The sequence below is a fragment of the Ranitomeya variabilis genome, chromosome 7, assembly GCF_051348905.1.
Source record: "Ranitomeya variabilis isolate aRanVar5 chromosome 7, aRanVar5.hap1, whole genome shotgun sequence".
NCBI lineage: Eukaryota > Metazoa > Chordata > Amphibia > Anura > Dendrobatidae > Ranitomeya > Ranitomeya variabilis.
In genome coordinates this window covers 3,481,173-3,493,260 of record NC_135238.1, presented here as the reverse complement: position 1 = coordinate 3,493,260, position 12,088 = coordinate 3,481,173, and the positions used below count along the sequence as shown (strand labels likewise).

At 46.6% G+C, this 12,088-nt stretch overlaps 1 protein-coding gene across 2 annotated transcripts in view; it reads right to left on the bottom strand.

Moving 5' to 3' along the window:
- Positions 1 to 12,088, bottom strand: part of LOC143784144 (proto-oncogene Mas-like) — a 35,147-nt gene that overhangs the window by 7,539 nt on the left and 15,520 nt on the right. The gene's annotated exons all lie outside the window — the stretch shown is intronic.

Below are 12,088 nucleotides of genomic sequence, written 5' to 3'. Positions count from 1 at the left end.
ATCCGGTATCCATCTCTGCGCCTATTCTGGGTAGAGGTTATTGCTACCCGGTTCTCACAATGTCCTTTTTCTCTATTCCTCTTTTCCTACTATCGGTATTACGGGCCTATAATCCGTCATAGGGCTGTTAGGAGTTCAGTTATACGACCTCTCACTTTCAGCTCCTCAACCCAACTGCCAGTCCTTTTCTCAGACCAGAATAGATCAAGGGGAGTCTCTGGAGCTCCCCCTTCTGGCCGGAGATGGTAGTGCAGTCTTGCTATTTTAATATTTGTATTTGGTGTCAATAACTATTTTTGTGGCAAATACCCCTAGGGGCGCCACATTCCCCCTTAGTTAAGAACAGTACTCCGGGACTGTGGGACGATAACATTTTGAAATAACAATTGGTATGTACAGAGTCTTAAAAATGAAAAGTTACAAAAACCACTCAAAGAAACAAAAAAAATTGAATTCTGTAAAAAGTCACTTCAAATAGCGTCCATTAATACAATTCTATCCTTGAAGGTACTAAGAAGCAAAGTTCACAAAGCAGTCTTTCCGGAGCTTTGATTTAGTGTTTCCGGGCTGATAAAAAGTTCAAGAATATGTAAGAAGTTCATACAGGTAAGTCTCTGTAGGTACTGGGCTTAAACGTTACAGAATGATAACAATGACTATAGTCTTATAGTTGGTAATCCGCATACCTGGCCAGTAATTGACCCTGGGTACCACGCTGGGATCTACGTAATAGCGGTGTCTCTTTATGTGGTGTACTTCTGTCTACTGCGGATATAGTATCTGCCCTCTCTGCTAAAGATAATTCCACCACTATGGGGTTGGCAAGTCCACCGTGAATGGGATCACTCTGATCAGGAATCTGTTCTTCCTGACCTGGAACCTCTTGTAGTACGGGGTCAACCTCTTCCTGTCTTGGGACTTCTAATATTGGGTTCGGTGTTGGATAAAAGGCCACCATGGGAACCACTACTGCACCGTGGTATGTTAGTAGGGTTTTGGGAAAGTCTCCTATACAGGTGTGATACATTTCCTCCTCTTTTTCCTTTACTGGTTGAACCTGTATAGGTTGAATAACTTCTGATTCTGGCTGGACAACTTCTGGCTCTTTCAACGTTTTCGGACATAATTTAAGATTGTCTCTTGACACTAGTACAGATGTTAAACCTCCGTTTTTGCTAATGAGACACATTTTAGGATTATCCATTCTTGTTGGTAAAACTGTGTAGGGTACGGCTTCCCATTGATTATCCAGTTTATTGGTTTGACGATTCCTCTTGAGTACTTGGTCACCCGGTCTTAATGGAGTTGCTAGAGCATTCTGGTTGAAAGTTCGCTCTTGTCTTTCTCTGGTTTGCTGGAGGCTTCTTTCCACACTCTCTTGCACTTGGCGATACTGCTTTTGCCGTACGACATCCCAATTGGAGTCTTGAACTTCTGCGTCTGGTTTCAGAATTCCCATTTCTAGATCGATTGGTAATTGGCCGGGTCTTGCACGCATAAGATAAGCTGGGGTGCAGTTGGTAGAGCTCACCGGGACATGATTATACAGATCCACCAAGTCAGGCAATTTCTCTGGCCATTGATTCCTTTCCGTTTCAGGTAAAGTCTTTAGTAGGTCTATCACAATATGGTTCATCTTCTCACATAAGCCGTTTGTTTGCGGATGATAGGCCGTCGTCCGGATCTTTTTGCAACCATACATATTACAGAATTCTCTGAAGATCTCTGATTCAAAGGCTGTACCCTGGTCAGTGAGAACCTGTTCCAGATATCCATGGGGTCTACAAAAGTATGTTTGGAACGCTTTGGCTGCTGTTTTTGCAGTCAGATCTTTTACAGGTACTACTACCAAGAAGCGCGAATAATGGTCCACGATGGTCAAGGCATAGACGTAACCGGTCCGGCTCGGTGTCAACTTCACGTGGTCCATGGCTACCAGTTCAAGTGGTTGTTTGGTGATTATGGGCTGCAGTGGTGCTCTTTGGCTCTTTTGATCGTTCCTTCTGAGGTTGCACGGGCCACAGTTTCTATACCACTGTTCGATTGATTTTCTCATCCCGACCCAATAAAATCTTTCTCTCAGAAGTACTTCTAGCTTTTTCCAACCAAAGTGACCAGCACCATTGTGGTAAGCCTCGAGGACCATCCTCACATCTTGTTTAGGCACGATAATCTGCCAAACCAATTCATGTGTTTTCGGATTGGTGTATCTTCTACAGAGTTTCCCCTGATACAGGAACATTGTGCGTCTCTCTTTCCAGAGTTAATGCGTCTCTTCTGGGGCATCCTCATCGGGATATGCACTTTGCTCAATCAATAGTTCCTTCACTATCTTCACAGCCGGATTGCTATCTTGGGTGTCAGCCCATCTATGGTGTGCTAACGGATTAAAATTCACTTCTTGTTGTTTCTGATAGGTATTTGACTGTCTATGTTTTGCCTTGGGCTGATGAAAGGCTGGTAGTTCAATTTCTTCAAGCTCCCCCGTTTCTTCTTCTACATCTCTTAAGTGTGGCATCCGGGATAGGGCATCGGCATTTCCATTCTTGCGACCTGCTCGATACTTGATCACGAAGTTGTAATTAGATAACCGGGCCATCCATCGCTGTTCTAACGCACCTAATTTAGCCGTGTCTAGGTGGGTCAATGGATTGTTGTCAGTATAGACAATAAATTCTGCACCGGTCAAATAGTGTTTGAAACGTTCAGTCACAGCCCAAACTACTGCCAGTAGCTCCAATTTGAAGGAGCTATAATTTTCAGAATTTCTTTCAGTAGGCCGGAGTTTTCTACTTGCAAAGGCGGTGACTTTCTCCCGACCTTCTTGTTTTTGCGACAGCACCGCTCCCAATCCTACATTACTGGCATCGGTGTAGAGGATGAAAGGTTGATGGTAATCCGGATACGCTAGAACTTCTTCTCCGTTTAGTGCCTGCTTTAGTCGCTCAAAGGAGTCTTCTCTTTCGTCGCCCCACTGAAAAGGAGGGTTTCGGTTCGAAGGTTTCTTCGTCTGCCCTACCAAAGCGTCTTGCAAGGGTGCTGCCAACTTGGTAAATCCTTTTATAAATCTGCGATAATAACCCACCAATCCCAAGAATTGCCTCACTTCTTTTGCGTTGGTAGGTCTTGGCCAATCCCTTATGGCAGTTATTTTCTCGGGATCCGGTGCTACTCCCTCCGAACTCACGATGTGCCCTAAGTATTGTACCTTTGGCTTGAGAAGGTGACATTTGGATGGTTTGATTTTCATACCATACTTGGATAAGGCTTCGAACACCTCTGACAGGTCTGTTAAGTGCTGTTCGTAAGTCTTTGAGTAGATGATCACATCATCTAGGTACAGGAGGACGGTCTCGAAGTTCTTGTGTCCGAGGCAACATTCCATCAGTCGCTGGAAAGTACCGGATGCGTTGCAGAGTCCGAACGGTATGCGATTAAATTCGCTTAGACCCATTGGTGTGGTGAATGCCGTTTTTTCTTTATCCTTCTCAGCCACAGGGACTTGCCAATACCCGCTTGTTAAGTCTAAGGTGGAAAAATAATTAGCAGATTTCAAAGCAGTCAAGCACTCTTCTATCCTAGGCAAGGGATAGGCGTCTTTATGGGTGATGTTATTAATCCGCCGGTAGTCTACGCACATTCTCATGGTTCCATCCTTTTTTTGACAATCACCAGAGGGGCCGCCCAAGGGCTACAACTATCTCTTATTACCCCGGCCTGTTTTATCTCTCTCAGCATGTCCTTCGCGCATTGATAGTGAGCGGGCGGTATGGGTCTATATCTTTCTTTTATCGGGGGATGGTCACCGGTGGGGATTGTATGTTCCACCCTTTCTATCTGTCCGAAGTCCAATGGGTGTTTACTGAAGACTTGTTCATATTCCGTCACTAATCTATATACCCCTTGCCTTTGATGGGTAGGTGTTGAATCTACACCCACGTCTAGGTGTTGGCACCAATCCTCCGATTCTCCATCTGAGCCGTTATTTTCCACCTGACAGGTCGATTCTAAGGGCTCAACGGTTGTGATGGCATTGTTGTCAACAGTATATAACTTTGCCACTGTAGCGTACCTTGGCAAAGTGACCTCTTCCTCTCCACAGTTCAAAAGTCGTACCGGCACCCGTCCCCGGTGTACCTCGACCACCCCTCGTGCTGTGAGTATAGTGGGCCTGCTGTCGGTGTACGCTGGTTCTATTAAGGCTTGATAGTCTCGTCCTTTAGTACCAATGGCCGCTCTACACCACACCAGCATTTCTGTTTTTGGTGGGATTACAATAGACGTTGGATCACTCACCCTCACACTGCCGATTTCTCCACCTGCAACTTCTATCTGTTGCCTTAACATTAATACTTTTATTTCCCTCCGGAGAACTCTCTGCTGGCAGGATCGGGCGGTTTCAGCAATTTGTTGTAAGACAGAAATAACTTAGGAAAAGCAGTTCTCTAACACATTCATTCCTATCAATACAGTTGGTTCACAGTCCTGTCGGTCAACATCAATGACAATTATACCCTGTTTCTTCAATTCTGCTTTACCAATCTTTATGGTCATCTATCTGAATCCTAGTTTCGGTACCAACTTACCATTACTGGCCCATATATCTAGTTCAACATCAGTGGGTCCTTTATCAATATCTACCTCAGCCCAGTACCTCTTATAAAGGATATATGGTATAGATGAAATCTGGGAACCTGTTTCCAGCAAAGCGTTGAGGGGAATTCTATCCAGCACGATAGGGATGATGGGTCGTCCTCCGATGTACCTGTCGTGCCAGGGTGTTGGGCCTTGAAAATTCATTCCTGCGAAGCGGCCCGCATTCCCAGGGGATTCCCGTTTAAATCACAATTTCGTGGAAAGTGGCCTGGCTGCTGGCAACGGCGGCAAATGGGCTGTCCATCCGGTTGGTAGCGGTCACGGGGTCGTCCTCTCCATGTCGGGTGTTGTGAATTTACCTTTTTGGCTCCCTCTAGTGGTTACTAGTGATTTGACTCTGGGAATGTCTGCCATCCCTTGTATGCTCACCTGGGTCGTTAGGTCAGGGGTGTTGCTATATAAGCTCCCTGGACCTTCAGTTCAATGCCTGGCAACGTTGTAATCAGAGCTAATCTGTTGTGCTCTTGTCTACTGATCCTGGTTCCTGCTAGATTAAGCTAAGTCTGCTTTCTTGCTTTTTGCTATTTGTTTTTGTTTGCATTTTTGTCCAGCTTGTACGTAATCTGTATCCTTACCTTGCTGGAAGCTCTAGGGAGGCTGGAGTTCTCCCCCCGGGCCGTTAGACGGTTCGGGGGTTCGTGAATTTCCAGTGTGGATTTTTGATAGGGTTTTTGTTGACCATATAAGTTATCTTACTACATTCTGCTATTAGTAAGTGGGCCTCTCTTTGCTAAACCTAGTTCATCTCTGTGTTTGTCATTTCCTCTTACCTCACCGTTATTATTTGTGGGGGGCTTGTATCCAACTTTGGGGGTCTATTCTCTGGAGGCAAGAGAGGTCTTTGTTTTCCTCTTCTAGGGGTAGTTAGTCCTCCGGCTGGCGCGAGACATCTAGCGACCAACGTAGGCATGTTCCCCGGCTACTTCTAGTGTTGGCGTTAGGAGTAGATATATGGTCAACCCAGTTACCACTGCCCTATGAGCTGGATTTTTGTACTTCGCAGACTTACTTGTTCCTCTGAGACCCTCGCCATTGGGGTCATAACAGTCGGGTATCTCCGGGACCTCATCCATGGAACATCCTCTCTACGGTTTGCCAACTCCATCTTGGGTTCTCTCATCTCCTTCATGGATTTAGCCATTGAAGCAACAACATCAGTTAAAGAGTCAAGCTTTTGCTGACGAGCCTCATTAGTACTAGGCCCCAGGGACTTAGCACTGACACCGGACGTAGCTGATGTCACTGGCATTCCCCGTTGCTGAAGTGCATCTGCCATGGGTTGTGTGAGATCCTGATCCCGAGGTGCCTCTGCCAGCTGGAGACGTATAGCGCTCTCCTTTAATTGGGCAAATGTCAATTCAGGGTTCTTAAAAACAAGCATGCTCACATGCCCCCGGTGAGAAGGGGTGTAGAGTCCCTCAATAAATTGATCTCTTAGCAGTTTATCGGCTCCTGTGTTAAAAATGGGTTCAGCCAGTGTAAGTGATTTAAGGGCTTCCTGCAGGTTTAAGGCAAAATCTCTCACGCCCTCATTAGCTTTTTGTTTGCAATTAAAGAATCGTACTTTAGCTTTGCTGCTGGCAGTGGTTTCAAATGTAGCTTTTAATCCAGCAAATATGCGTTCAACAGTACCTTTTAGATCAGTTGCGCATGCCGTGACTTCTCGCTTAGCACGGCCACTTAACTGCATCATCAGGAGACTAACACACTGAGCTTCACCCACGGGGAACATATCAAAATGAGCCAGCATCTTTTCCCTGAAACCGTCAAGGGTATTAGGTTCACCTTCATACATTGGAAGCCACGGGCCACCCGGGGTAAATGGCATCAACACCGGCATGATGGGCGCCACTCCTTGCACTGCTGCGCTGCCAGGCTCTCTATCGACACTCTGTTTTTCAGCTGCATTAGCGTCGCCGGGTGCTGTGGCGTCTCCGTGCTGCGACATACTGTACCCCCTTAGTTAATCCAGACCCCTCCGGTCCCAGCTTCCGTCTAGATAATGTAGATTCGTTCCTCTGTGCAGCAGGATGACAATGACAGCCCCCTGCTGCCTCTAACTGCCGCACGCTCTGTGATGGTGGATTTTGAAGTTTTTCAGTTAGACTGGAACTTGGGTAATGACGTAGCTCGATTAACAGTTTTGTGCCTAACGGTTATGAGATGATTACCTCAGGGGATGGCGGCCATTTTTACCCCATTATAACCAATGGAGAAAAGTCACTTTCAATAGTTTTCAATGGGGAACGGGATTTTCTTTAATAAAGTCAATTTCCAACATTTTTCATCCAAATTTTCACAGTTTCAGACTCCAATTACGGCACACAATACCCGGTGTACGGGCTGGCTCAATCCTGTTTGTGACGCCAGTTGTGACGCCCGGGAGACCGAGATACCCAGCACCAGATCAATGAGGTCTGTCTCTTGAGGGGGATGTCACTAGTGGCTTGACCCGGTGCTGTGGCCTCAGGCGATGCACAGTGTAAGGGGTATCATGAAGGAAGAGACACTTACTTGATCAGCAGCAGGTCCTCTCAGCTGTGATGACCCCGATCCTGGATCGACAGCTATTGTCCAAATGAAAGACTGAGGCGCTGAAACGTTTAACCAGTTTACTTCAACAAAAAGGGATTTGCCACCAATACTGTCACCGGAGTCTGTATAAGAACCCTGAATTACTTTGACCCTGTCAGGATTTCCATCTCTTATTATGCACAGTTTCTGTATGGCCCTGCTGCTGTTTGTGAACTGGCTGCCGACCCAATCTGTCTTTTCTGTATTCTGGTTCGACGGACAACCCGAGTCCTTTTTGTCGGCTTACCCCCTTTGGGAGTACTGCTGAACTCTGTGTCTGTTGCTGCGTCTTACCCTGGTGAAGCTGATATCACCTCACTTCCTTCCGGTTGCTGTATTATATATAATGAATATAGCCACGGATCCGGTATCCGTCTCTGCGCCTGTTCTGGGTAGAGGTTATTGCTACCCGGTTCTCACAATGTCCTTTTTCTCTATTCCTCTTTTCCTACTATGGGTATTACGGGTCTATAATCCTTCATAGGGCTGTTAGGAGTTCAGTTATACGACCTCTCACTTTCAGCTCCTCAACCCAAATGCCAGTCCTTTTCTCAGACCAGAATAGATCAAGGGGAGTCTCTGGAGCTCCCCCTTCTGGCCGGAGATGGTAGTGCAGTCTTGCTATTTTAGTATTTGTATTTGGTGTCAATAACTATTTTTGTGGCAAATACCCCTAGGGGCGCCACAGATACATTGGATCAAGCGCTTAGCATTTTTGGCATAGTCAGATATAACAAAAGGATGGAGGGACCACACATTTACCAAATTATAACTGGTGAAGCCCATTGCACCGTAATGGGCTTTTATATATACAGACTCATTTATTTCAAGCGTTGCCTTCAAGGATTAGGATGGAGATTGGTCCTTCATAGTAATGAGCGAACAAATTCAAGAGGAATCAAATTCTTCTCAAATATTATAAAAAAAAAAAACAGATTTACCCAATTCTGATTTTTTATGAGCAAATTCAGCAAAATGGAGGCAGGTTGGAGAGGAGTTTAAAAACTTGTACTCGGGTCGGTGCTCGCCTCTCCCATTGCTGCAGCTTCCCTCCTGGTCATCCCTTCTCTCCACATCCATGCTGTCGCTTCTGCTCTCGAGGTGTGCTGATGGACAACCTCTTGGGTGACATGAAGACATGAAGTCTTTGGCTGCGCTTCCACTTCTGACTAGACCCAGCTCACACGTCGTGAGGTCTCAAGTAACAACTTCACTATGTTGCCCGATGCTTAGTCAACAATTAAAGCGCCGCCAAAGACTGAAGATCTGGAAGTGGACATCCGTCGGCACAATGGAAGAGACACTGGAGTAGCCAGCAGAGTTTGGACGATAGGGTGGGCAGCTGCGGCATTCAGACCGTGGGTTGCGAGACAAGTGTAATTTTTTTGTACTTTTATGATGATAACACAATTGTTTTGCATTGAATAAATTTGAAGCAAAGATAATTTCCTAGGAAACTTCGAGAGGCATGGCCAGTATGAATTTCAGAATTTCATCAGATTTGCTCATAGTTTGGATTATTGTAAGGTTTTGGATTAGGATTAGTAGGAATAGAGATTTAGATATATCTTTGGTCCCAGCCACACCCCACTATGGCATGACAAAACCCTCACTGAACCGTTAATTTTGGAATGGGGACCTACTGCATGTGGGAAAGGAGAAGATTGATTTACCTCGGTCAGATCTTTGTGGCCCATTCCTTTAAACCCGTCCAAATGCTAAAAGAGCTAAACCATCCAAACCAGTAGCTACAATTGGAACATGTCCTTCAGCCCTTGTTCCCGGGTTCCCAACCTCATCCTGTGGAATTGCCCCTTGTCCTCGGTGCTACTGGATTCCCTTGGACCTGGACTTATGCAGCGCCCCAGAGTCCTGGTCGTTGCAGTACTGTTGCTCCGCCACTATGGGGGGCTATGGTACGTCTGATGGCACTGAAGGGATTCATCTGACCAGGTATCACATACACCAATACATTTCACAGTCGGGCCTCCAGGGGGAGCTAAGGGTTCTATTCATTAGGCCACTCCTCACACTTTGGTAAAACTGGGGGTCAGGCAGGAAGTTAGATCAGAAAGCTGACTGGGTTGGAACCAGGCAACACCTTGTGGCAGAGGGTGTTGTGGGGGAAGATTCGGTAGGGTCCCTGTCAGGGGTGGGATCCTGACAGAGGCCTGGCAACGAGAGAGAACGTTACGGGACCGTGCCTGTACGACATTGCGGCGGTGCCCCAAGAAAGGATAAGAAGCGAGATTTATTGTGCTGAGTGAGAAACGAGATCAAACCAAGAAGGAGAAATACCAGTGGGAGTCGTGCTGTTAGACCGAGGCAACATCCTACTGAGGCGCAATTTACCGGTGGCCGGAACGCCGAGGAAGTATAGAACTCCAGGCCATACTTCAAACCTACGGCAGGACAGTCAGTTACAGGCGGGCTGTCTCACCTACATCACCTAAGCAGACATAGGGGGCACACTAGGAGAGGGGCGACTCTAGGGTCCCGGAAGAGCTCCGAGCCTACCCGTCATACAGGTGCGTCCTAACCAGAACATCAGGAAGGGACGGAGGAGAAGAACATCATCCGATCGAGTTGTAAGGGAACACGAGAAACAGACACAACAGTTGTGGGGACTATCCCGTAAGCACAGCAGGGGAGGACCACAACACACAAGCGCTAGCAGGTAGACACTGATTTCCACCTGCAAAGGGAATTCTGGAGGTGCCATCAGACCGGCCGGACTTGCGTAGCCTGGTTAACCGTATTCCGGATTGAGGACTTTGAGACCTTCAGTAAAGAGGTAAAGAGACTGCACCCCTGTGTCCTTGTGATTGATTGCGTCCTGCACGATAACACCCTCCTATACCTCTACCTACATTGTACGCCCCTCAGCAGGGTCACGGGCCGGGTCTAGCCACCGTGACTACCCCAGAACAGAGACTCAGAGGCCCGGTACTGGGTACCCCTCGGCCCTGCGGCGGTGGGGGCGCTACACTTACATCCCATTTACATGCCCTTTTGCTGGAAGACTGCTTGGATCCAATACATGAACGGAAAAGAAGCGAGTGGGGGACAGATTGTGGCATTGAAGAGCACTGAGCACTGCGAGCTCGGCCTTGGAAGTTCCTAAACATGTTTCTGGAACTATAGTGAAAGAGCTGCAGGATGATATGTTCTTCACCGTATGTGTTACACTGCGTATAGGGGATACTGGGCCCAAGTGGGTCAGCTCCAGCACTACATTTGAAAAAACGGACCGTCACATCCAAACATAGATCAAGTGTGAACAGGTGCTGAACCTAGAGTCACCAACTCCTATACAGTCAAGCAAAAAAGGCAGCACACTGCAGCGCTAAGACATGCAAACATGAAACACAGAAATTGAACTGCATTACTGCACTGAAAATATGAAAAGTGAGAGCGTTTAGCGCATAAAAAAGGCCAATTTTATGTGTACCTGGTAGCCACTTTACGGCATCTCTCTTATACCAGGTCCTACGCTTTCCTTCCTCGCTGAGAATAAACGTCTCCATGTGAATGGGCACCTATGAAAACCTCTCATGAGACTAACATTCTCTTTCTGTGTGGAGGGGTACTGGACCTGCTGCAATTAAGACACCTGTGACTAGGAGGCGGAGTTCAAATGTATTGTCTAGCCTTCTGACTGAGCACTCTGCCTCCTAGTCACAGGTGTCTTAATTGCAGCAGGTCCAGTACCCCTCCACAGAGAAAGAGAATGTTAGTCTCATGAGAGGTTTTCATAGGTGCCCATTCACATGGAGACGTTTATTCTCAGCGAGGAAGGAAAGCGTAGGACCTGGTATAAGAGAGATGCCGTAAAGTGGCTACCAGGTACACATAAAATTAGCCTTTTTTATGCGCTAAACGCTCTCACTTTTCATATTTTCAGTGCAGTAATGCAGTTCAATTTCTGTGTTTCATGTTTGCATGTGTTAGCGCTGCAGTGTGCTGCCTTTTTTGCTTGAGCTCCAGCACTACTGCATGGGAATCCCCATTACAGATGACCCTAAAATGTGTCCACTATATGTGGACCCCAAACAATAGCATAGGACTGTAGATAAACTATTCCTGACCGAGGCTGTATTTATGGCCCAAAAATGTGTGGTGTGTGACCAGACACACAGTGTCATCAAGAGTACCAACCATCTCGCAATGGAAATTGGCCATAAACCTCTCCCTCAAAGTAAAACATGATCTACATTCGCTGGACTTGCCCTAGAAAAATTCCCCAAAATTTCAGATAGCTCAATTGACTCCACCTGACTGCTTAATGGATGTGGGGTGGAGGAGAAGGAGGATGAGAGGGAAGACGAAGGGAGGAAGAAAGGGAGGAGGAGAAGGAAGAGGAGAGGGAGGATGAGAGGGAGGACGAGAGGAAGGAGAGGGAGGACAAGACAGAGGAGGCTCCCACCCTTTTCTGTGTGGTCTTGGGTAGGTGAAATATGCAGCAGTGTCTAGTGTGTTCCTTAGTTCATGTGCAATTTTCCTTTTTGTGGGTGGTCAGTAGTGAGGTGAGTGGTGACTGATGCTTTGGAGACCACAGAAAATAATAAGAAACATTTCATTTTCATCACATAAATTCCCTGCACATCGAAATTTCCTGATGAATTAGCGCGATTTGCTGAATTTGAATCTCTGCAGATTCTCTCATCTCTGGTATTGGGGTCAGGATTACTAGTGCCGTGGTTCCGTTTAGGGATAGGATTAATAGGATTAGGATTACTTTGACTATGATTTATGGATTACTTTTGCTAGGGTTCGTTTTGGATTTCGGCTTAGTAGGGTAATAATTAGTCTAGGGGTCAGGATTACTAGGGTTAAGGTTTGGAGTCAGGACTGTTAA